This window comes from Hyperolius riggenbachi, chromosome 10 (genome assembly GCF_040937935.1).
Source record: "Hyperolius riggenbachi isolate aHypRig1 chromosome 10, aHypRig1.pri, whole genome shotgun sequence".
NCBI lineage: Eukaryota > Metazoa > Chordata > Amphibia > Anura > Hyperoliidae > Hyperolius > Hyperolius riggenbachi.
Genome location: NC_090655.1, coordinates 52,873,975 through 52,899,883, shown reverse-complemented (window position 1 = coordinate 52,899,883; position 25,909 = coordinate 52,873,975). Strand labels below are relative to the sequence as shown.

Genomic DNA, 25,909 nt, shown 5'->3' with positions numbered 1-25,909 from the left:
GCAGGAGGCACGGGGACGGCTGCTGCTGCTGCAGGAGGCACGGGGACGGCTGCTGCTGCTGCTGCAGGAGGCACGGGGACGGCTGCTGCTGCTGCAGGAGGCACGGGGACGGCTGCTGCTGCTGCAGGAGGCACGGGGACGGCTGCTGCTGCTGCAGGAGGCACGGGGACGGCGGCTGCTGCTGCTGCAGGAGGCACGGGGACGGCTGCTGCTGCTGCTGCAGGAGGCACGGGGACGGCTGCTGCTGCTGCAGGAGGCACGGGGACGGCTGCTGCTGCTGCAGGAGGCACGGGGACGGCTGCTGCTGCTGCAGGAGGCACGGGGCCGGCTTCTGCTGCTGCAGGAGGCACGGGGCCGGCTTCTGCTGCTGCAGGCACGAGGCTGGCTTCTGCTGCTGCTGGAGGAGGCACGAGGCTGGCTTCTGCTGCTGCTGGAGGAGGCACGAGGCTGGCTTCTGCTGCTGCTGGAGGAGGCACGAGGCTGGCTTCTGCTGCTGCTGGAGGAGGCACGAGGCTGGCTTCTGCTGCTGCTGGAGGAGGAGGAGGCATGAGGCTGGCTTCTGCTGCTGCTGGAGGAGGAGGCATGAGGCTGACTCCTGCTGCTGCTGGAGGAGGCAGGAGGCTGGCTTCTGCTGTTGGAGGACGCATAGGATGACAGGGAGGCTGTGAGTACTACACGCCAGACCATATCAGCTGATCCCCATGAACACAGAAGTACTACTCAAACCTCCCACCTTTTCACATCAAATCCACGCCCCCTGCCAGTGATTGGCCAGGGGGCGATGGGGTTTCGTGTGACAGGCTCAGCCTCAGCCCATAAGGATAGCTGCAGGCTGAGCTACATGATGATGATGTAAGCATCAAACCCCGCCCACAACACATTGCCAACCATGTTAATTAACAAACTTTCTATAAATAGTGTTATTTTTTTGTGTCCGCGATTTCTGTACTAATCGCTGCAATGTCCATAAATATGTGTTTCCTGCTGAGCCTGCAGACAATAGTCCCGCCCCTCAGCTCTGCTAAACCAATCAGCGCAGCTTAGCCTCAGCCTTTGTCTCCCCCCTCCCCTTGGCCAATGATGTCGCCAGTTTCTTTTTCCCTCCGTTTTGGCCCCGCCCCCACATGAGACAATCTCCTGCAAGCAGCCAAAGAGAAGTGAACGACAAGTGTGTGAAAACATGAGGATGTGATGTGAGTGACTGGCATGCACAGGGTCAGGGCTGGATTTCTGGGAAGTCAACATAGGACGGTGCCTGGGGTGGGAAATTGCTAAAGGCGGATGGGGAGCTGCACAGGTTGCCACAGACACACGGCAGCCACAGTCCGTCCACACTGCTGCCCGTCCTGAGACAGGAACACAGGAGAGAGTTTGCTGAGCTGATGGAAGCCTGCAGCGGCTGGACGGAGGCCGCAGGGCGACATCTCCCTGCACAGTTTAGGATGCTCTCTCCCCTCTCTACCACCGGGATAGCATAGTAACCCCTTCACTGGACAGTGGAGAGGGCTCTTCAGTGCAGCCTCTCCTGTGCAGATAAGAGAGAAGATATCACGCTGCCCGGAGGAGCAGATGTGCCTGCTGGGAATACCTTCTGCTGCTTTACAGCCCGAGTATGTGGTGACCTGGGTCCCCTTCTGGTTGAATAGGCTTGTTCAGTGCACAAGGGAGGTGTACCGACGAAATAACCTACCCGTCGAATCAGCTTACATTCACTATCAAACGTATAGCAGGAGGGTTAGGGCGGTGTAGTGCCGAGTTGTCCTACTTTGTCGAAATGTACTACCAGGTTTAATCTGGTAGCGTCAATCGATTAGTCAAGGTGTCTAAATATACAATTTTATCGGGATATGCTACTGGCCTGCCTAACAACTCACCCTTCTCCACTCTTAACCCTAACTCTACCCCCTCTCCTATCCTAACACTAACCCTCCCATCTGTTCTCCTAATCCTAACCTCCCTTTTCTACTCCTAACACTAACATACAACCTCTCCTAACCTGCTCCTATGGGATGCTTATTAGTAGTTAGTATCGACAAGCCGGCGGAAGGATATCAGGCAAACTGAGCTGAAGTGCTGGTGCACATGCCCAGATCGGATTTCAGCATGTCTCGATAGGAAGCATAAATCGGCATTACACCGGCGCAACTATCTAACCATGTATTCTCAGCATCAGTTCTACTTGGCATGCATGATCGATCCTTTTTTGCACATGCCCAGTACAGACATACTCACCCACGGCCATGGTTGCACAGTGAAGAAACATTGGACCAAAGAGGGACCCAGCACTGGAATGGTGCACAAACATTTCTGGAGTGGCACACCTTGCCCGAGTGTTGGGTGCTGAACCTGGGTGCTAAGCCATGTCACCCAAATGTCAATAGTTGCAAATGAATTTAGGTCAGCACACCATCATCACAACGCAGTTTTTAATTTTATTGCATAAGTCAGCACAAGCTTGTGCGCGCCTGAAAACGCTATAAATCACCCCTAATCCCTTACGGCAAAATCCATGACTTTCTAGGTCGTGGATGTTGCTGCCCTAAGGAAGCAGAGCTTTCAGCTGCAGCTCTGCCTCCATGCGCGTCAATCCGCGCATATCTCCGCCTCTCAGTGAAGGAAGACTGAGAGGGGCGGCGATCCGCGCTGATGGATGCGCATGGAGGCAGAGCTGCAGTTGAAATCTCTTCCTCTATGCGGAGGGAGCCCCGCGATGTCCCCAAGGTAATTTGGGCTGATTTATGGCGTTTTAGGAGGGGCAATTAGGTTAAAGAGGTTTTTATAGTAAAAACCTTGTTTTTAGTAGACTTCAGATTCTCTTTAAAAGGACAGTTGTGAGCTAAAAAAAAAAAAAGCGATCTGCATGGAGGAGGCTGGCGGAAGCCCCAGGTATGTATAAAACTCCATGTGTGCTTGCATGTGGTATAACGTGCGCTTTTTTTTTTAAGCTGCTAATGTAATTGATAGCAAAAACACACACAGTGCTGCACTCTGCTGTCAGTTATTTTCTGCATGCGGAAAACATGTTTAACCACTTGCCGACCGCACGCTTATACCGTGCGTCGGCAAAGTGGCAGCTGCAGGACCAGCGACGCAGTACTGCGTCGCCAGCTGCAGGCTGATTAATCAGGAAGCAGCCGCTCACGCGAGCGGCTGCTTCCTGTCAAATCACGGCGGGGGGCTCCGTGAATAGCTTGCGGGCCGCCGATGGCGGCTCGCAGCCTAAATGTAAACACAAGCGGAAATAATCCGCTTTGTTTACATTGTACGGCGCTGCTGCGCAGCAGCGCCGTAAGGCAGATCGGCGATCCCCGGCCAATCAGCGGCCGGGGATCGCCGCCATGTGACAGGGGACGACCTGTCACTGGCTGCACAGGACGGATAGCGTCCTGTGCAGCCCGGATCCCCGGGGAAGGGAGGTAGGAGAGGGAGGGGGAGAATGTCGCCGCGGAGGGGGGCTTTGAGGTGCCCCCCCCGCAACATGCCTGCACACAGACGCGATCAGACCCCCCCTGCACATCATCCCCATAGGGGGGAAAAAAGGGGGGCGATCTGATCGCTCTGCGTGCACCCTGATCTGTGCTGGGGGCTGCAGAGCCCACCCAGCACAGATCACATAATACAGCGCTGGTCCTTAAGGGGGGGGTAAAGGGTGGGTCCTCAAGTGGTTAAAGTGTACCTGATACTGGGGAGGGGGAAAGATTCATACATACCTGAGGCTTCCTCACTGTCCTCCCGGGACACCTCGATCTGCTGCTAGGATCCTCTGAAGTTCAGCTTTGCATTCACCGCCATCGCACTCCTAACTCCAGAAGCGTTCTGCACCTGTACAGTAGTACTGCGCAGGCACTGTATGCTCCTGGTGACGGGAGCACGATGTGGGTGGGAATGTGGCCGAGCCGCGCATGTGCAGAGGACCATAGTAGCAGATTGAGGCAGGTCAGGAAGATGGCAAAGGAGCCAAGGGGCTGGAGGAGGCTCCAGGTATGTATGACTTTTTTCCCCCACCACTGTCATGTTCCCTTTAAAGTGGACCTGAACTCTTGCACTTGATGGAAGAAAAACATATAGAAACTAGGCATAAGGCCTGTTTACAGACGGGCGCTTGGCTCTTTCTGAATAAGCCGCCCGCCCCCCTGTCCTCCTCCTCCTGTTGGCTACACATGCGCAGTAGCCAGAAAACATGGACAGGAGGAGGATGACGCAAGGACGGTTAGGGTTTATTATATAGGATGCACCCTGTATGTATTTAGAGAGTTTAGCCTGACTTATTACCCCTCATTTGTGTCTAATCACAAGTTGTAATTTGATCTATCCCCTGTGTCACCTGACTGCCACGGCAGATAAGATCATTTGAAAGCACAGGATAATTACATGTCTGCTTCCATGAAATCAGGAAGTAGAAACAGATTTATTGCAGGATGTGTATCAGCTGTAACAAAGAAATGTTTTTCTTTAAAAGTTATGCTGTTGTACATCGTTTAGAGCATAGAGGAAGTTCTGAGTTCAGGTCAGCTTTACAGGCACCCTTATCAGACGCCGTGGGTATGCATAGAAGCATACTCACGGCTATTTGGTTAAGAGGAGACACTCACTGGCCCCTTAAAGAGACTCTGAAGTCTCTAAAAAAACGTATTTTTATTTAAGAATTATGATTAATACCTTAGCCCTAACTAAACCGCCTCATCCCCGCCGCTTTAAACTATCTAAATCCCCCCTTACGTGCCCTCCCTCTCCCCTGCAAAATCCACGACTTTCTTGGTCGTGGTTTTTGTTGCCATCATTAGCTTCGGTGTGAGGCAGGGGTATGAGCTGCAGCCCTGCCTCACACGTGTCTGTCAGCGGCAGATCTCCGCCTCTCCCCCGCCCCTCTCAGTGAAGGAAGGCTGAGAGGGGCGGGGGAGAGGCAGCGATCCGCCGCTGACAGACGCGTGAGGCAGGGCTGCAGCTCATACCCCTGCCTCACACTGAAGCGCTCCCCGGATTGACCCCCGGGAAGTTTGGGGGGATTTAGATAGCGCAGAGCGGCGGTTTAACTAGGGCTAAAGTATTAAACATGTTTATTAAATAAAAATACGTTTTTTTTTCTTGAGACTTCAGAGTCTCTTTAAGGTGTGTACACACGTTCTATTGTAACAAACGACTGGTCCGTCAGACCTTCCCGCTGGGCGGACGTTCTGCCGACAGCAGGACGTCTTGTCGGCAGATTTTTTTTTTTACAGATCCACTCAGCGCTCACAAATTTGTTGCTCACAAATGACAACAAATTTGTGTTATCAAGATTTGGGCTCCTCGTTCCCCCTTGTGTTTCTTTGTTACAGCTGATACAAATCATACAATAAATCTTCAGTGTTTCTACTTCTTAACATTCTGTGCTTTCAAATGACCTTATCTGCAGACAGTCAGCTGACCCAGGGGAGAGATCAAATTACAGTTGTGATTAGACACAGATGAGGGGGAATTAGACAGGCTTACCTCTCTAAATACATACAGGGTGCATTTCTCTGTTTTATTTCTGTCCTGTTCAAGAGTTCAGGTCCACTTTAACCACTTGATGACCACAGTGCTAAAGATCAGGCCATTTTTTACTAAAAGGGCCACTGCAGCTTTAAGGGCTCGCTGCAAGGCCACACAACACAGCACACAAGTGATCCCCCCCCCCCTTTTCTCCCCACCAACAGAGCTCTGCTGGTGGGGTCTGATCGCCCCCAGATGTTTATTTTTTTGACAAATATTTATTTTTAATAAAAAGGTGTATTTTTCTTACATTTTTCCAACCTTTCCTCCCTCCCCCGGCCAGCCTATCACAGCGATTGGCTGTGAGAGGCTTCAGCCTATCACTTCCGATTGCTCCTGTGTCCCACAGAGGGACAGTCATTTCACACGGCTGTCCCCACTACAGCACTGCTCGAGGACTGAAGGCTGGGCGGAGCTCCGCCTTCCAAGCGGAGATGCGCCCGCGATCTCCTGCAGTAGCCGGCCCCAAGAAATGTCGTTAGGCGGTCCTGGGGCTGCCGACGCGGTTGTTAGGTAGTTAAACAATACTAGTTGCCTGGCAGTCCTTCTGATCACTTTTGCTGCACTAGTGTCTGAATCACACACCTGCAACAAGCATGTGGATAATCCAGTCAGAAAGACCTAATCTGCATGCTTGTTCAGGGTCTATGACTAAAAATATTAGAGGCAGACGACCAGCAGGACAGCCCGGCAAATGGAAATGGGGAAATATTTTAAACGTTGCAATAACCGTGACAAATGGGCAAATAAAATGTGTGGCTTTTATCCACAGTAGAACGTTTTATTTTATGACTGGAATGGCCGAAAACGGAAATATATTTATTTTCCACTTTTTTATTATTATTCCCATTAAAATGCATTTAGAATAAAATAATTCTTAGCATAATGTACCACTCAAAGAAAGCCTAATTGGTGGTGAAGAAAACAAGATGTAGATGATTTGTTGTGATAAGTAGTGATTAAGTTATTGGTGAAAGAAAGGGAGGAGCGCTGAAAGGTGAAAATTTCTCTGGTCCTAAAGGGGAAAAACCCGTCAGTGGTCAAACACGTCCTTAAACAAAGCACTAAACTCTGGCCAAGAAGAGGATGTTTTTAATGCCAGAGAGGGTAGATCAGGCCTGAAGCCGCTATTATCTGTGTGAATAGTGAGATTCAAACAGACAAAAGGCCAGGATCCAATCAATCGTCACTTGGTTGAGTGATAAAAATCACAGCAGTTCTTTTATATTGTAACAGCTTAATACTTTTATTAATTGCTCCTCCAGCTTTCAAGAGAAGCACAACGTGACCTTAAAGTGTACCTGAAGCAATAGCGCATACTTACCCAAGAAGGGTGAATCCTCTGAATCCTATAGAGCAATAATTTGCAAATTCTGACCCGGGGTCCACATATGGCCCGCCGAGCCATTTCTGGTGTCTCCCAAAGCTCTTTGCAGTTGTTAATTCCATGTGGCCCACAGGCTGTAGCTGCGGTGCCGCATGCAGGGGTGTACTTAGCGGCAATCAGCAAAAATGAGTTTAATTTTGCTAGTTCAGCCCCCTAGCACTCTCAAGAACAGCGATATGGCCCTAGGCCTCAAAAGTTTGGACACTCCTGCTGTAGAGGCTCCAGTCCCCTGTTGCCAAACGCAGGCTCTCGGAAGAGGGCTTTATGGTAGGAACATCAGGCCTGCGCACCTAATTCAGGCATAATTGGGGGTGTACTGCGCCTATTGTTGCAGTACGGCCACACTCAAGCTAGAAGATGAGGGCAGCCCAGATGTTGAGGGTCCCGGCGAGCTGCGGCTGGAGCCAAGAGGATCCGGGAAGCCTCTATAGCAGGGGTCTCAAACTCACGGCCCGTGGGCCATTTGCGGCCCTCGATACAATATTTTGTGGCCCTCGCCGGCAAAAGCTTCCTTATAGTTTGCTTCAGTGCTCCCAGGTAATCCACTGCATCCCCGCCGCTAAACGAGGGCTGCAGAGCCCCCAAATCGCCCTGGGGGCAATCCGCCGGCATTTCCTGGAAGGGGCAGAGCTTTCAGCTTCAGCTCTGCCCCTCCTGACGTCAATCGCCGCACGGATCGCCGCCTCTCCCCGCCCCTCTCTGTGAAGGAAGAGTGAGAGAGGCGGCGATGGGCCGCGATTGTGAAATTCCTTATGCGGCCCAGCCTCATCCTGACTTTGCCTCCTGCGGCCCCCAGGTAAATTGAGTTTGAGACCCCTGCTCTATAGGATTCAGAGACTTTCCTCTTCCTCACTTTAAAGTGTCAATATACTTAAAGTGGAACTGCACTCTTACGCAGGGCAGAAGGAAAACAGAGAAGAATGCACCCTGAGTGTTATTAGAGAAAAGAGCCCGCCTAATGTCCCCTCATTCAAGTGATCACAAGTGTAATTTAATCTCTCAGCTGTGTCAGCCCAGGAATTCGTCAATCTCCACAGACACAGCTAATATGTAAACATGGGATGTTAACCCTTTCTCTGCTTTCTTAAAAGCATGAAGTAGACACACTGCAGATTTATTGTTGGAGCCCCGTAAGCTGTAATAAAGAATTGTTTTTCTTTAAAGGTTATTATGTTGTTGGTTATCTTTTAGAGCAGAGAGGAAGTTCTGAGTGCAGGTCCGCTTTAAGTGTGTTTAACCACTTAAGGACTGTAGGCTTACACCCCCCTAGTGACCAGGCTATTTTTTTACAAATTAGGCCACTGCAGCTTTAAGGCCTTGCTGCAGGGCCGCACAACTCAGCTCACAAGTGATTTCAACCTGCCCCTGCCTTTTCTGCCCACTAGCAGAGATTTCTGTTGGTAGCCTCTGATCGCTGCCAGCATGTTTATTTTTTTTTGTTTTATTTGTTTATACATTTTTGATAAATTTTCCTTTTTTTCCCCCCCTCCCTCCCCCCGCCAGCCAGTGGCAGCGATTGGCAGTCATAGGCTTCAGCCTATGACAGCGGATCGCTCCTGAGCATCATAGGGGGGCAGCCGTGTCACACGGCTGTCCCCAGTACAGCGCTGCAACATGTAAATGGTGGTTTTGCCATCTAACAGTCTCCTAGCGGCGATCTCATTGGCGCACGTGATCCCCTGCAATTTCCGCCCCCAGGACTTCATGCCAATTGGCGTTGAGCGGTCCTGGAGCTGCCGCTGCGTTCACGCCAATTGACATGGAGCAGTCGGCAAAAAAGTTAAAATTAGCAGCATATCCTAGCTTGTAATGGTGTGAGGTGGGGTCTGCATGGATGGGTCTTGTTTTCCCAGCACATCCCACAGATGTTCTGTTGGAATTTCAAAACCAAACACCAAGTCACCATCTTCCATTGCTCTATGGTCCAGTTCTGACTCATGTGCCCATGGTAGGTGCTTTCAGTGGCCTAATGGGATCTTCCCCATAGGCAGCCCCATATTCAGCAAGCTGCAATGTCAGGATACTGTTGGCTCGTGACCAGTAATACGTTTTCCAGAAGTCCGTGCTGCAGTAGTGGGATAAGGCCACAGGGGCTAGCTTCATTTCCCCACAAACCTTGTCCAGCCCTGGGCAGCCATGGCATGTTATCCGTTGACCAGCTGTCTTTCCTTGGACCACTTTTCATAGGCATCAACCAGTGGATACCAGGGACACCTTGCAAGACCTGCTGTGTTGGAGTTGCTGTGTCCCGGTCATGCTCTGGGGGTGCATCTTTTCAGCAGGGATAGGGAAGCTGGTCAGAGTTGATGGGAAGATGGATGGAGCCAAATACAGGGCAATCTTGGAAGAAAACCTCTTGGAGTCTGCAAAAGACTTGAGACTGGGGCGGAGGTTCACCTTCCAGCAGGACAACGACCTTAAACATAAAGCTAGGGCAACAATGGAATGGTTTAAAACAAAACATATCTATGTGTTCGAATGGCCCAGTCAAAGTCCAGATCTGAATCCAATCGAGAATCTGTGGCAAGATCTGAAAACTGCTGTTCACAAACGCTGTCCATCTAATCTGACTGAGCTGGAGCTGTTTTGCAAAGAAGAATGGGCAAGGATTTCAGTTTCTAGATGTTCAAAGCTGGTAGAGACATACCCTAAAAGACTGGCAGCTGTAATTGCAGCAAAAGATGGTTCTACAAAGTATTGACTGAGGGGGCCGAATAATTATGCACACCCCCACTTTGCAGTTATTTATTTGTAAAAAATGTTTGGAATGATGTATGATTTTGGATCCACGTCTCACATGTACACCACTGTGTATTGGTCTTTCACGTGGAATTCCAATAAAATTGATGCATGTTTGTGGCAGTTATGTGACAAAATGTGGAAAACTTCAAGGGGGCTGAATACTTCTGCAACCCACTGTATACTGGACACATTTACCCCTGGCTACATATACTGGGCACATATACCCTTGGCTACATATACTGGGCACATATACCCCTGGCTACATATACTGGGCACATATACCCCTGGCTACATATACTGGGCACATATACCCCTGGCTACATATACTGGGCACATATACCCCTGGCTACATATACTGGGCACATATACCCCTGGCTACATATACTGGGCACATATACCCCTGGCTACATATACTGGGCACATATACCCCTGGCTACATATACTGGGCACATATACCCCTGGCTACATATACTGGGCACATATACCCCTGGCTACATATACTGGGCACATATACCCCTGGCTACATATACTGGGACATATACCTGTGGCTACATATACTGGGGACTACTATACTCATGGCTACGTATACTGGGGACACCTATAGACCTGGCTACCTATGCTGGGGGTACCTATTTTGGGGGAACTGCTGTCAGATTATCTTCATTTTTGTGGAACCGCTGTTATGTATTTTGGGGAACAGCTGCCAGATTGTGTATGTTAGGGTAACGGCTGCTGCCTGATTACGCGTATTTTGGGGAACTGCTGCCAGATTGTGTATGTTTGGGGGACCACTGCTGCCAGATTATATGTATTTTGGGTGTTACGTGTATTTTGGGTGATCCGCTGCCAGGTTTCGCGTATTTTGGGGAACTGCTTCCAAATTATGTGTATGTTGGGGGAACTGCTGCTGCCACATTGTCTATTTTGGGGGAACCACTGCCATATTATCTGTGTTTTGGAGGAACTTCTACCAGATTATGTGTCTTTTTGGTGAAATGCTGTCAGATTACATCTATTTTGGGGGGATACACTACGGCAGAGCTCAAACTTCCCCGGCAGACCTTTTACATCACTGCTAAGGTCATGTATATTTGGCCCCACCCATGACCACGCCCACATTATTCTTGACCGCGCAGGTTTTCCAGGTGAGTCCACTCACCTCTTTTCCCAGGACTAGACTCCTGTGTGTAATGCTGGGTGCACTCAATACAATTTCCTGTTAGAGCGACAGGTAATCTGAAGGGGGGCTACATTATGTGGTGTACATGTCCAAACTGCTCACCATTGATAACGGGATTTATTTTTCAGATCATTACTTCATAAAATAGATCCTGTAATTGATCTAGAGCAGATCGGATAAGTCTGATATAATTGGTGCGACCTCTCGATCTGATAAGAAGTGTGTCCCTAGCATTTAATGTTAGCTTTGTGTCTGTAACCCATCTTGACACATATTTTATTTATTCTATTCTCTCTTTTCCTCCTAGCTGAGAGCGCCACCTTGTGTCTTGTAAAAAATGCTGTGAAGACCTTTGTGGATCTGGGGGTGAGTGTACATTTTTTTCTACTAGTGTTGCAAAGATAGAAATCCACACAAAATACAGATTCCATTGTCCAATAATGCAGGTGAAATTATGTGTAACGGGATGGAAGAGCTTGATCAGCTGTGGCTCATAATCAGAATGGTTCTAGGATTCCCCTCTGTCAGCATTGTATAACATGCACAACATTCTCCATGAAAACAAGCCTACAGCTGGAATGCTGAGTCTGCTTTTGATATTGTGATAAAGCAGCCTCAGATTATTCCTTGCTCATAATTCCAATTAAAATATATTACTGATTTCTCCACAGAGGAGATGTGAGAACCCTGCGACTACTCTGACTTTGGGCTCTATTCATAAAACTTTACCGCAAGTTTTCCGCTCAAAACAGCGGACTTTCCCGACCATTTAGCAAAGTGGGCATTCATAAAAGCTGTTTCCGCATGATAAGCTACAATTCCCCAGCAGAGCGAGAAATTTCCGCCATGTGCTGTGTTTTTCTACATTTATCTAGAAAAAGTAACAAAATGTCCATTCATAAAGGTTAGAGGAAGCGGTATGAGGACGGGAAATACCGCTTCCTCTGATGTAGCGAGAAGAATTCGGATTACATGAAAGTGAATGGGACAGACCTCCCAGAGAGAGCAGCGCACGGAGAGACTCTGCCGACTTAAGTGTTTCCGCATGCCTTCCGACAGCTTACCGCCAGCCTTCAGCAGGAGATCTCCGCACTTGCATCGCAGCTGCCAACATTTTTATGAATGACCACCCAGAAGTCTAAAATACCGCTGCAGTATTTTCCCTCCGAGTTTTTTCGCGACAATTTTTTTTTAGGAATAGAGCCCTTTGTGTTATATACCCATTCGCTGTGTATGGGTTGTTACATGACTAGTAGATCAGATATGATTGCTCTTTCCCGGCCATTGCCCCTCCTGCTTCCTGCACACAGACAGGAACAGGAAGTGATGTGCAGGAAGCACTGATAAGGCAGAACTACAGATCTCAGATGTGAGTACAGCTTTTACAAAGTGTTGGGCAGTAGTGGGGATTGCTGGAAGAGGCATGGAGAATCTGGTAAGGTACACAGATATTACCACTAGTGTGCAGTGCACAGGCTGCTGTGGAAGTTCTAGTAAACTGTAGGTAGCTGGGGAAGTTCAGTATTGCATTATTATGTTATTTGTAGAGACTTCATCTGGGGATGGTTTAGTACATATGTGCACACTCGTCCTTTAGCTTTTGAAAAAGGTTACATTGTAGTTTTGAATGAGGGAAGGGTTTGAAGCTCTATAGGAAAGTTATTGCTGTCCGTGTCCCTGTTGGCAGATATCATGCCTGATGCTTACAAGTGTAACAGGGACAGTCTATGCAGCAGAGGCAAAGACAGCTATAAAAGTTATACCCTCTGTCTAGTTTTCATTATGGTCTCCCATGCTCTGTGCATGGACACAATGGTGTTCCGAATGTCAGTGGGACAGAAAGTGAGGAAAAATCTATGGTATCTAAGTTTAGTTGCAAGGTACAGTAAAACCCCCATTATCCATAACTCGGTTAACCAGAAAAATATCCTGGCCTTGCAGGATGCATAAACTACTTTTATACTTCTTTATACAGTGTTACATTAAAGGTACCCTGAGCAGTAAGGAAAAAATGAAATCCGGACGTACCTGGGGCTTCCTCCAACCCCTCATAGCCCGCAAGGTCCCCCAGCGTTTTCTTGGTCCCTTCCATGGTCCTGGTAATCTGGCGACTTCGGCTGAATGTGCGCACCGTACGCCTCATCACGCTGGTCACCGTAAGAGTCCTGCACATGCACGGTTCAGTCTTTAGTGAACTGCGCATGCGCAGGACTCTTACAGCAACCGGCTTGATGACGCGAGGGTGCGCACCTTCAGCTGAAGTCGCCGGATTACCGGAGCCGTAGCAGGACCATTGACTGTCAAGCAACTGGAAACTACACTTATCTGGCATCAGCTAATCCCTGTTGGTGCTGGATGATGGGGGTTTTACATGCAGAGATTTACATTTTAGCTGGAGAGTCAGATTAGTAATTATTCCCAGAAAAACTATATTCCAGCACTTCAAATCAAAATAATACTTCATAAATAAAGAAAGCTTCCAGCGAGCTCATCCTGTTCCAGTAGCAGCCCCTTCTTTGGTTCCCCCGCTTCCTTTGAAGTCTGTTGCCCGAGGACAGCGGCCTCTTTATTTCCTTTTTTTTTTTAATTTTTATAAAGGTTAAGGCCTCATTTCCAGTTAGTGCGCTTTTGTCCGATTTTTATCAGCACATTAATGTTAGGCCTCGTTCACATCTATGTAGTGCAGATGGCCGTGTGATCGGAACGCAACGGGTGTGATCGCATGCCATCTGCGCTGCTACCCGCTGCTGATCCCATTTTTTCAGTGAATAGTTAAGCTCTGCGCTTGCGGGCAGAATGCATGTAGCAGTACGCAAGTGCATTGTACTGCTGCACAGCACATATTTCCTTTTAAACAATACCAGTTGCCTGGCAGTCCTGCTGGTCTATTTAGCTGCATGCTTTTTTTCTGGTGTTGTTATTCAGACACTACTGCAGCCAATCTTGTCAGATCTGACAATGTTAAACACCTGATCTGCTGCATGCTTGTTCTAGTATTAGGCCACATACACACATCAGACTATAGTCTTTTGAAAATGAAAGATCACAGACCAATTTTACCCCCTTCCATGTAGTAAGAGAGCCATACCTACACAATCTATTCTATGGAGCTGAACTCTCCAACAGAAAAAAATCTTTGCAAGATGCTGCACACACAGATGCTGTACAGACACAAAAGATCAGTATCTGCAAAAGATCTGTTCTTGCAAATTGCATTTATAGTCTATCATCATACACACCTTGTTTAACTGACATTCATCTGCAGATCAGACAATCATCTGCAGATCTGAAAATCCATCCTGGTGGATCTGATCTGCAGATGAATGTCTGTTAAACAAGGTGTGTATCAGTGCAGTTTCTAGGCTAAAATGCACCCAGGGCGAGGGTGTAAAAATTGCGAACCCCCCCGAAGCAAGGTATGGGTGCCCGCAGTGTAGGTTAGCCAGGTCTAGTTGCACTCAGTATAGATTCCCCCAAAATAGGCACCCCAGTATAGGTAGCCAGCTATAGGTCCCCCCAGTATAGGTAGCCAGGCATAGGTGAGCCAGTATAGTTGCCTCCGGTATAGGTTAGCCAGGTAGGTGCCTCCAGCATAGGTAGCCAGTATAGTTGCCCACAGTATAGGTTAGATAGGCAGGCGTCCCCGGTACAAGTTAGATAGGTAGGTGTCCCCAGTACAGGTTAGCTAGGTGGGTGCCTCTAATATAGGTAGCCAGAATAGTTGCCCCCAGCATAGGTTAGATAGGTAGATGCCCCCAGTATAGGTTAGTTAGGTAGGTGCCTGCAATATAGGTAGCCAGTATAGTTGTCACCTGTATAGACTAGCTAGGTAGGTAGGTGGGTAGGTAGGTGCTCCCACTATAGGTTAGATAGGTAGCTGCCCCCCAGTATAGGTTAGGTAGCTGCCCCCCAGTATAGGTTAGGTAGGTGCCCCCCAGTATAGGTTAGATAGGTAGGTGCCCCCCAGTATAGGTTAGATAGGTAGCTGCCCCCCAGGTTAGATAGGTAGCTGCCCCCCAGTATAGGTTAGGTAGGTGCCCCCAGTATAGGTTAGATAGGTAGCTACCCCCCAGTATAGGTTAGATAGGTAGCTGCCCCCAGTATAGGTTAGATTAGGTAGCTGCCCCCCAGGTTAGATAGGTAGGTGCCCACCAGTATAGGTTAGATAGGTAGGTGCCCCCCAGTATAGGTCAGATTAGGTAGGTGCCCCCCAGTATAGGTTAGATAGGTAGGTGCCCCCAGTATAGGTTAGATTAGGTAGGTGCCACCCAGTTTAGGTTAGATTAGGTAGGCGCCCCCCAGTATAGGTTAAATTAGGTAGGCGCCCCCAGTATAGGTTAGATTAGGTAGGCGCCCCGCAGGATAGGTTAGATAGGTAGCTGCCACCCAGTTTAGGTTAGTTAGGTAGGTGCCCCCCAGTATAGGTTAGATTAGGTAGGTGCCCACCAGGATAGGTTAGATAGGTAGGTGCCCCCCAGGATAGGTTAGATAGGTAGGTGCCCCCCAGGATAGATTGGGTAGGTGCCCCCAGGATAGGTTAGGTAGGTGCCCCCATGATGGAGGGGGGAGCCGCAGCCGCGGGGAGGGCAGCCCGACCTCTCCCCGGGCCGCCCTCCGTGCGATCCCCCCTCGGAGTGCAGAGTAATGCAGCAGGGAAGCGCTATGCAAAACTACTCACCTCGCTAGCTCCAAGCGCTGCTCTCTCGACGCCAGTCTCCTCTCTGCCTACATGCTGATACACACACACGCCGCTTCCTGTTTAGCAGCGTGTGTGTGTATCAGCGTGTAGGCAGAGAGGAGACTGGCGGCAAGAGAGCAGCGCTTGGAGCTAGTGAGGTGAGTAGTTTTGCATAGCGCTTCCCTGCTGCATTACTCTGCACTCCGAGGGGGGATCGCACGGAGGGCGGCCCGGGGAGAGGAAGGGAGGGAGAAGTCGGGCTGCCCTCGCCGCGGCTGCAGCTCCCCCTCCATCACAGCGCCCCCCTTCCAGCAGCGCCCCGGGCGGCGGCACGGCCATAGAAACGGCCATGGTGTGTATGATGATCTGCAGATATCAGACTATGAATGCATTTTGCAGGAACGGATCTTTGGCAGGAACAGATCTTTTGCAGATACTGATCTTTTGAATGTCTACAGCACCTTTGTGTGCAGCATCTTGCAAAGATTTCTGTCTGATGGGGAGTTCAGCTCCATAGAATAGACTGTGTAGGTATGGCTCTCATACTGCATGGAAGGGGGTAAAATTGGTGTGTGATCTTTCATTTTCAAAAGACTATGGTCTGATGTGTGTATGAGCCTTTAGAGGCAGAGGATCAGCAGAATAGCCAGGCAGCTGGTATTGCTTAAAAGGAAATAAATATGGCAGCCTCCATATACTTCTCACTTCAGTTGTCCTTTAACAGCAGATCTTTATTAAATATCCCGATTTCTCACTGGAGATACTTCTACATCTCTAGAAATGCTTCAGTAACACTTTTGGTGTTGATGATAATCTCTGTTTGACTTTTGGCCACTTGTATGTTTGTGATAGACCATTGCTTCTTTGTTGTTCTCAGCATTTCTCACTTACCCCTCATTTGTTGCTGGTGTTGTACCTATCCCCACATTGACAACAAGGCAAATACATCTGTTTGTCAAAGCATCAAAAAATACTTGTTGCTTACGTTTGTTTTTTATTGGTGTCTTCAGTAGAAGCCATTGAAGCTTCTGTTCACCATCACTTCATCTTTAGATGTTTACAGTGGGGTTTATTGACCACTTGTAGAGAAAAACATGGCTATGGAAGCTGCAGAACAGATTTACATGTCATTTTACCACCTGTATAATGAGTATCGGGGTACTACAGTAGTGTAAAAGTAGTTTTCATATCCTTAGTTTAGGTGTGTACCCGGGTGTCTTGTCTGCCACAGAGATGGTGCGTACACACCTTCTGCATTCACAGTGGTCAGTTGCATAATGCACCTGTTATGACTGAGCTGCAATGGGGACTGGATATAAACTTAAATACAAAACCTGCATGCAGCCAGTTAGGATAACAAGATCTGTTACAGCGCAGAGATGTGAACAGGCACATAGAATTGTATGGGCAATTAAGAATTATTATTAGAATTATTCTGCAACTGCACTGTGAACTAGCCCTTAGGGTGCATACACACATCAGACTGTAGTCTCTGGAAAATGAAAGATCGCAAAATGCATTCATAGTCTATGATATCTGCAGATCCTCATACACACCTTGTTTAACAGACAATCATCTGCAGATCTGAAGATCCATCCTGGTGGATCTGATCTGCAGATGAATGTCTGTTAAACAAGGTGTGTATTGAGATCTGCAGATATCATAGACTATGAATACATTTTGCAGGAACAGATCTTTTGCAGATACTGATCTTTTGAATGTGTACAGCCTGCATCTTTCTGTTCAGCATCTTGCAAAGATTTCTATCTGATGGGGAGTTCAGCTCCATAGAATAGACTGTGTAGGTATGGCTCTCATACTACATGGAAGGGGGTAAAATTGGTCTATGATCTTTCATTTTCCAAAGACTATGGTCTGATGTGTGTATGCACCCTTAGTGTCACCAGGAAGGATAGAGGTTGATCATTCTCTGTGACTCTCCAATGGTGCATGTTTTGCAGACAACCTCACCTATGCACAGGTGGCACAATTAGTGTCTCAGCTACATAGAACCCACCTAGCGGAGACACTGATCACCCCACCTGTGCATAGGTGAGGTTGCCTGCAAAACATGCACCGTGGGGAAGTCATTACAACAGGTTTGAGAAACACTGATCTACAGCTTTGCCTGGTCTAAGATCTATGTACTATTGCTATAGTGACACCCTGGGATACTATAGAGGAGGGATGAGGATACCTTGGGGCTTGCTGGGACAGTGGGTAGGATCAAGAGAGGAGCTCTGTGCTCGCATGAGATGATCTGGCATTAGGGCTGATCGGAATAGCTGAATTCCGATTTCGTCGAAATTTTGTGTACCGCATGCGAAAACCAAATTTCGTGTTCCGAATTTTCGTGTTCCGAGTGCATTTCTATTGAAGTCAATAGTGCCAACTTCTGCGGTTAATTGTAAAGCCCTTGTACATGCTATCATCACCAAATTTGGCATGTATATTAACCAGCCGGGCGGTATGGACGAGCTCAGCTCGTCCCATCACCGCCAGAGGCTGCCGCTCAGGCCCTGCTGGGCCGATTCTCATGTAATAAAAAGCAGCACACGCAGCCGGAACTTTGCCAGCCGCGTGTGCTACCTGATCGCCGCCGCAGCGGACGAAAGAGGGTCCCCCAGCCGCCCGAGCCCAGCGTAACCGGAACAAACAGTTCCAGCCAGCGCTAAGGGCTGGATCGGAGGCGGCTGACGTCAGGACGTCGGCTGACGTCCATGACGTCACTCCGCTCGTCGCCATGGCGACGAGGTGAGCAAAACAAGGAAGGCCGCTCATTGCGGTCTTCCTTGTTAATTCTGATCGCCGGAGGCGATCAGAATGACGCGTCCGGAGCGCCCTCTAGTGGGCTTTCATGCAGCCAACTTTCAGTTGGCTGCATGGAATAGTTTTTTTTTTTTATTAAAAAAAAACAACCTCCCGCAGCCGCCCTGGTGATCTTAATAGAACGCCAGGGTGGTTAAGCAGATGAGTAGGAACATGGTAAAAAAAATTTTGTGAAAAGACCTTATAGTTTGAGCAAATAGATTTCAAAGTTTCATAGGAAAAATGGTTTTTAAACTGTAAAATGACACTGCTGCAGTACAGGTTACTGCATTCCAAATTCTGTATACATATTGTATACACTTCATGAAAACAGACAGCGTGGAGTCCCCCCTTCCAAGCCTCCTTAACTCCTTGTCTCCCATGCAGGCTGGGATAGCCAGAATGCGGAGTCCCGGCCACGTGGGGCTTCACACCTTGAGCTATACCAGCCCGCATGGTCCATGGTATGGGGGGGGGGGCTCTGGAGGAGAGGGGCGGTCAACCTCCCCCTCTCCTTCAGAGCCCTTGTCCAATCCATGGACAAGGGGCTCTTCCCCACCTCCGTTGCCCCAGGAGGAGGTGGGGGCCACCGACGTCCTGGGGGGTTCATGGTGCCATCCGGGGGTCCCCTTTAACAAGCAGACTCCGGAAGCCGCCCCCTCCCCAGGAAAAATGAGTATAGGGGTACACGGTACCCCTTACCCATTTCAGCAGAGAGTTAAAAAAAGAAATAAAAACACGACAACGAAAAAAGTCCTTTATTGCTCTGCATTAACCAGGGATACTTACCTTACCTTGGGCCGTGCACCTTTTGGCACCCACCACTGCTGCCTCCCACTTGTACCCAGTGAGTACGAAGATACCATGCCGGTATGTGTGTTTTTTACTGCATGCTCTATCTTTGTCCATTAAGCTTTGCTGATGCACTTTATATTCACTTGATGTGACATCATTTTTGTACATTAAACACTATAGTGCCAGACTTTTTCCTCATGTTTTTGACTGCTGACTTACCTTACCTTACCTTGTATAGCAGAGGCTATGAACACAAAAATGTTGCCTTTGAAACAAGAAATTTCGGCAAACAGTTATGCGATCAAAATGGCCACTGGGAAATCCCGGAACGCTGGAGGCCACACTAGAGTGGCGAAACCAGCCATTTTTCACATAGATGGTGGGTCCAGGGGACCAGAGCAGGAGGTGCCCTGGTCCCCTGGACCCACCTATTTATGTGAAATAACGCTCAATCTGACACTCTGAGGTGGCCTCCGGGGAACGGGAATTCCCCAGCAGCCATTTTGTTTATGACACTGTTTGCCGAAAATTCTTGTTTTAGCAAACAATTTTCGTGTTTCTAGCTTATGCAATACAGATTGCAGAGGCTGTCTATAGCCATTTAGCCCCGGGAGTTGGGCGGGTGCCTGGGACCACTCCTGAGGATACTGGCGTGGGATTATTGCAAGGTAAGTATCCCTGGTTAATCCAGAGCAATAAAGGACTTTTTTCGTTGTCGTGTTTTTATTTATTTTTTTAAAGAGACACTGCAGCGAAAAAAAAATTATGATATTATGATTTGTATGTGTAGTACAGCTAAAAAATAAAACATTAAGATCAGATACATCAGTCTAATTGTTTCCAGTACAGAAAGAGTTAAGAAACTCCAGTTGTTATCTCGATGCAAACAAGCCATTAACTCTCCGACTAAAGGTAGCCATACACTGGTCAATTTGCCATCAGATTCCTATCTGATCGAATCTGATCAGAGAGGGATCGTATGGCTACCTTTACTGCAAACAGATTTCAGCCTGAAACCGTTCACAATCTGTGGTGGTGGTGGTGGTGCTGCCGCCGCTTCCCCCCATCCCGCATACATTACCTGCTCCGCCGGCGCGACTCCCGGATCTCCGCTCTTCTTCTCTGGTCTGGTCTCCGGCATGCTTCCCTTCTTCCTGTTTGGGGGAAGTTTTTTTTTTTTTTTTTTTTTTAACCAACAAAGTTTATTGAAGCATATAGGGTAAGTACAGGCAACAATGCATTAGCAACAGGATGGAAGTTGAAGAACGTGCAGGGATACAACCATACAGAGTTATTGCAATCAATGATACATTCCAATGGGGTATTAATATTTTGCAAATTAACATTCTGGCAAGGTGCAGGTTATTACAGATAAGGGGGATTATGTGCAATAAAAGAGCCGCACTGCATGACTTTATTACAGCAGGTACTGGTATTTTACTGCAGTTCAGAATATTGAATGTCATGCAGTGTTATGCAATACTGAGGCAGACGCATGATAACAGCAGTTGGAGTTATTTCCTGTTTTCCCATTGGTCCCATATGAGATGAAATTGAGTGACACGACCCCTGTGTGTATAAACTAGTTGTCTGGGGGAAGTTTAAACAGTAGAGCGCCCTCTACTGTTTAAACTTCCTGCCGGGACAGGAAGAAGGGAAGCATGCCGGAGACCAGACCAGAGCGGAGAATGAAGAGCGGAGACCCGGGAGTCGCGCCAGCGGAGCAGGTAATGTATTGCCGCTCTATTGCGTCGGTCGTCGGGCACTCGAACGCCGCTAGCGATGCGCTCTTTACCCGCGGGCGATCGACTGTTATTTTCCGCACGGTGCGATCGACGGAATGGATCGAAATTCGGCGTGTAGCGCCAACGATTGGCAGCAGATTCGATCCCAGTGATCGAATCTGCTGTCGAAACGGCGGCAAATCGGGCCAGTGTATGGCCAGCTTTAGTCTTAGTCCTGGAGAGGGCTGTTATCTGACTTTTATTATCTCAACTGTAAGTGAACTGTTTACTTTTTCTCTGCTAGAGGAGAGGTCATTACTTCAGACTGCTCTGAAAGACTCATTTTGAATGCTGAGTGTTGTGTAATCTGCACATATTATAGAATGATGCAATGTTAGAAAAAACACTATATACCTGAAAATAAAAGTATGAGGATATTTTCTTTGCTGCTAATCTTCTAGTAATTATTCGTAGTACACAACCAATTCACTATATCATATTTTTTTTTTCGCTTCAGTGTCTCTTTAACTCTCTGCTGAAATGGGTAAGGGGCACCGTGTACCCCTATACTCATTTCTCCTGGGGAGGGGGCGGCTTCCGGGGTCCGCTTGTTAAAGGGGAACCCCAGATGGCACCATGAACCCCCCAGGACGTCGGCGGCTCCCACCTCCTCCTGGGGCACCGGAGGTGGGGAAGAGCCCCTTGTCCATGGATTGGACAAGGGCTCTGGGGGAGAGGGGGAGGTTGGCTGCCCCTCTCCTCCAGAGCCACCCCATACCATGGACCATGCGGGCTGGTATAGCTCAGGGTGCGAAGCCCCACGTGGCCGGGACTCCACTTTCTGGCTATCCAAGCCTGCATGGGGGACAAGGGGTTAAGGAGGCTTGGGAGGGGGGGGGACCCCACGCTGTCTGTTTTCATGAAATGTATACAATATGTATACAGAACTCGGAATGCAGTAACCTGTACTGCAGCAGTGTCATTTTACACAGTTTAAAAACCATTTTTCCTATGAAACTTTAAAATCGTTTATTTCAAAAACTGTAAGGTCTTTTCACAATTTTTTTTTTACCATGTTCCTACGCATCTGCTTAATATACATGCCAAATTTGGTGATGATAGCATGTAAGGGGGCTTAACAATTAACCACGGAATTTAGCACTATTGACTTCAATGTAAACGCGAATTCGGTACTCGGAATTGCCGAATTTTCGAGTTTCGAGTGCTTACTCGGAACTGCCAAATTCCGATGGCAAACTCGAAATTCAGAATCCGAGAGCTCAGCCCTATCTGGCACCACAGATCTTTTAGTGAGATACCGGTACAGCTGTACATGCTCTAGAGCAGGGCTTTTCAACCCTGTCCTCAAGTACCACCAACAGTGCATGTTTTGTGGGAATCCACAGAGGCAGTTAATCAGCTCTGCTGAGACACTAATTACCTCACCTGTGAATGTTTGTGTGGTTTTCTGCAAAACATGCATTGGTAGACCTAGTGCACACCAAAAACCGCTAGCAGATCCGCAAAATGCTAGCGGTTTTTGAAGCGTTTTTTTCTTATTATGAAGCGTTTTGCGGTTTTGTGTAGTGTTTTTTACTTAAAGTGAAGCGTTCTGTGTAGCAGATTACAGATATTGTTACAGTAAAGCTATTACTGAACAGCTACTGTAACAAAACCGCCTGGAAAACCGCTCTGATCTGGCGTTTTTATCAAGCGTTTTGCGTTTTTCCTATAGTTAACATTGGAGGCAGAAATGCCTCCGAAATCCAAAAAATGCTGCAGCCCGGGAGTTTGCATTTCAGCTAAAACCGACCCGCTCTGGTGTGCACCAGCCCATTGAAATACATTACCCAAGCGTTTCCTCCGCCGCAAGCGTTCCTAAAATCGCAACCGAACCGCTCTGGTGTGCACTAGGCCGCAGTGGTACTTGAGGACAGGGTTGAAAAGCCCTGCTCTAGAGCAGTGATCTGCAAACTTAGCTCACCAGCTGTTAAGGAACTACAAGTCCCACAATGTATTTGCCTTAATGAGTCATGATTGTGGCTGTCAGACTCCTGCAATGCACTCCTGTGGGACTTGTAGTTCCTTAACAGCTGGAGAGCTACGTTTGCAGATCACTGCTGTACTCAAGGTCCACCAACAGTGCATGCTTTGCAGGAAACCACAAACATGCACAGGTGAGGTAATTAGTGTCTCAGCAGAGCTGATTAACTACCTCTGTGGCTTTCCACAAAACATGCACTGTTGGTGGGCCTTGAGGACCAGGTTAGGGAACACTGCAGTCTAGGGCAGTGATGGCTAACCTTGGCACTCCAGCTGTGGTGGAACTACAAGTCCCATGAGGCATTGCAATACTCTGACAGCTCTAAGCATAACCCGGGGAGGCAGAGGCATGATGGGATTTGTAGTTTTGTCACAGCTGGAGTGCCAGGGTTAGCCATCACTGGTCTAGGGGATGATCAATGAGAATTTCTCCTTGCATTCAAATTTCATGTACATGTTATGCAGCTTGAACTTGGACCAATACAAATTGACAGGAAATTATTCTGACTGGTTTAATTTCAAGCTGCATATAGTTTACATGAAAATTGAATGCAAGGAGAAATTTGCATCTCATTATTCATCCTAACTGTACACATCCCAACTCCCCCAGAGGCGGCGAGGTAATCCTCATGGTACCCACAGAAGATCTAAATGGATAATTTAATTTATATTATTCCTCTATGAAATGAAGACAATGATTCCAGTCTGTATACTGTGTATTAATGTATTTTCATACTGTAGATATAAACACAATATTAAGAATCTTAAGTATAGATGTGATTACAATATTTATAGCAATCAGATCTGATAACATTTCAAAGTAAAATATAACACACAAGTGGTCTTCAGAGTATACAGCAACAATGCATCCTTTACCTTCATCAAAAAGCATTTTTCAATTGGATAGAACAATGGGTTAGCTTTGAGTTTTTCAACTTTGAAGTTCAGATGTTCACATATTAGAAAGATGAACAAGCGTTCTGCTCGGTGGACAGTGAGTGTTGCGTTTCTTTCCCTGTAAAAGTAGGAATGCAACGCAATGGAAAAGTCGGACACACTTTGAATGTCTCATAGGTGTTGCTTTGAAGGGTGACATTCCACGCTACAATGCAGCTTTTTAGTTCATGTACATAGAACATGTATATCTAATATTAAAAATAATGGTAATATTTTAAAATATCATCTGACTTCTCCCCTTCCTCTTTAGGTCTTTCAAGTCTCCAGAGAAAACCGCAACAACGTTCTGGAGCTGAGCAGCACATTCCTACCTCAGAGCAACCGCCGCAAACTCCTGGAGTTCGTCAACTTCATGGCTCTGAAGACGCTGCACGGCAGTCGCTGGCTCCACCCTTTTCCCGCTGCTGGGTGTGGCACTGTTGTCAAACCACGGCTGGAATTTCTGCACAGAAATAGTGCCTACTATGACCGACCGGAGACTCCCAGCGACTCTTTACTGTGGCCATCGATTGCGTCCGACCGTTTCACTTTTATAGAAAAAAAACTTAAAACAGGCGACCTGCGGACACAAGAAAAATGACTTGTTTTCTACAAAAGTAAAATTCTATTTATAGACAATGCTGCCATTCGCACAGATTACGGCATTCTGAGGATTTTTTAAAAACAATATATATTTTTTTCTATCGTAAATAACGGTACTTGCTTTGCTCCTAATTATCTAACGTTTTATTTTTCTGCCCATCCTGAAGGCTGAATTATTACTATTTTTTTGTTTTTGCATCAGATGAAATACATATGCAGTATATTTGTATGCAGCCGGGGCTATTTTTCCCTGCTGCTGCTCTGGTTGTTTTCGTTTTGTTTTTTAATGTCCCCCGTGATTTGCAGTAAATATGGTTCACAGCTGATACAATAAAAGCTGTACGAGAGATAACAAGTTAATGTCTAATCACACAGAGAGAATATTCTAAAGGGCTGTTAATAACATTCAATATAAAAGCATTATGTTAAAGCACACGTGCATGCGGGAATTGAACTTATATGTAGTTAGCCGGCGGCATTGCTAGTTTTTGCCTGCATTTGGTATGGGCATTTATGGTTAAAAAAAAATGACAACCCCTGGCTGGCCCCCTAAGCATGAGATTGTAAAATATGGGACTATTTAGGAGACGCAGAGTAAAGTCATGGCGTACCACAAGTACTAGGATTTTAGAGTACATTGAAAATGGCCAGGGCCAAATTTCGGAGCAGGGTGATATCGAAAGACGCCTCACCCTAGGCCCGCTGAAACTTCTGGTGTTAATCTCATTCGGAGTTGTCGCAATTTCTGAACACGTAATTCAGAAACCGGCTATTGCCAGCAGCCAAATGACTTCATTTATTGGGGATTTTGTAAGAGACTAAAAACCTCTTTACCAAGCATATACAGCTATCCTAGTTATCTGGAACTCAAGTAACCAGCAGCCTCAACCAATCAGCTGGCAGTACTCGCAGTGATAAGGCCAACTTCTAAGGCTGTTTGAAGACTATGCAGTGCTTAACCACCCTGGCGTTCTGATTAAATCGCCAGGGTGGCTGCGGGAGGGTTTTTTTTAAATAAAAAAAAAACTATTTCATGCAGCCAACTGAAAGTTGGCTGCATGAAAGCCCACTAGAGGGCGCTCCGGAGGCGATCTTCCGATCGCCTCCGGCGCCCAGAATAAACAAGGAAGGCCGCAATGAGCGGCCTTCCTTGTTTTGCTTATATCGTCGCCATAGCGACGAGCGGAGTGACGTCATCCGACGTCCTGACGTCAGCCGCCTCCGATCCAGCCCTTAGCGCTGGCCGGAACTTTTTGTTCCGGCTACGCTGGGCTCAGGCGGCTGGGGGGACCCTCTTTCGCCGCTGCTCGCGGCGGCGATCAGGCAGCACACGCGGCTGGCAAAGTGCCTGCTGCGTGTGCTGCTTTTTATTTCATTAAAATCGGCCCAGCAGGGCCTGAGCGGCAGCCGCTGGCGGTGTTGGACGAGCTGAGCTCGTCCAGACCGCTCAGCTGGTTAAAGTGAAATCGAGGTGAGAATAACAGGAAATAAATCTGGCA

At 47.8% G+C, this 25,909-nt stretch overlaps 2 long non-coding RNA genes across 4 annotated transcripts in view; one reads left to right on the top strand and one right to left on the bottom strand.

Annotated features, from left to right (window-relative positions):
* Positions 1-1,091: 1,091 nt before the first annotated feature.
* On the top strand, positions 1,092-24,843 carry LOC137534260 (uncharacterized). Its single transcript, XR_011024350.1, has 3 exons — positions 1,092-1,193; positions 11,131-11,189; positions 24,079-24,843. It is a non-coding gene; the product is annotated as an uncharacterized lncRNA (long non-coding RNA).
* Positions 23,641-25,909, bottom strand: part of LOC137534259 (uncharacterized) — a 55,009-nt gene continuing 52,740 nt past the window's right edge. For all 3 annotated transcript variants that reach the window (XR_011024348.1, XR_011024349.1, XR_011024347.1), the window contains one exon: positions 23,641-24,387. This is a non-coding gene — a long non-coding RNA (uncharacterized lncRNA). The remainder of the gene's footprint in view (positions 24,388-25,909) is intronic.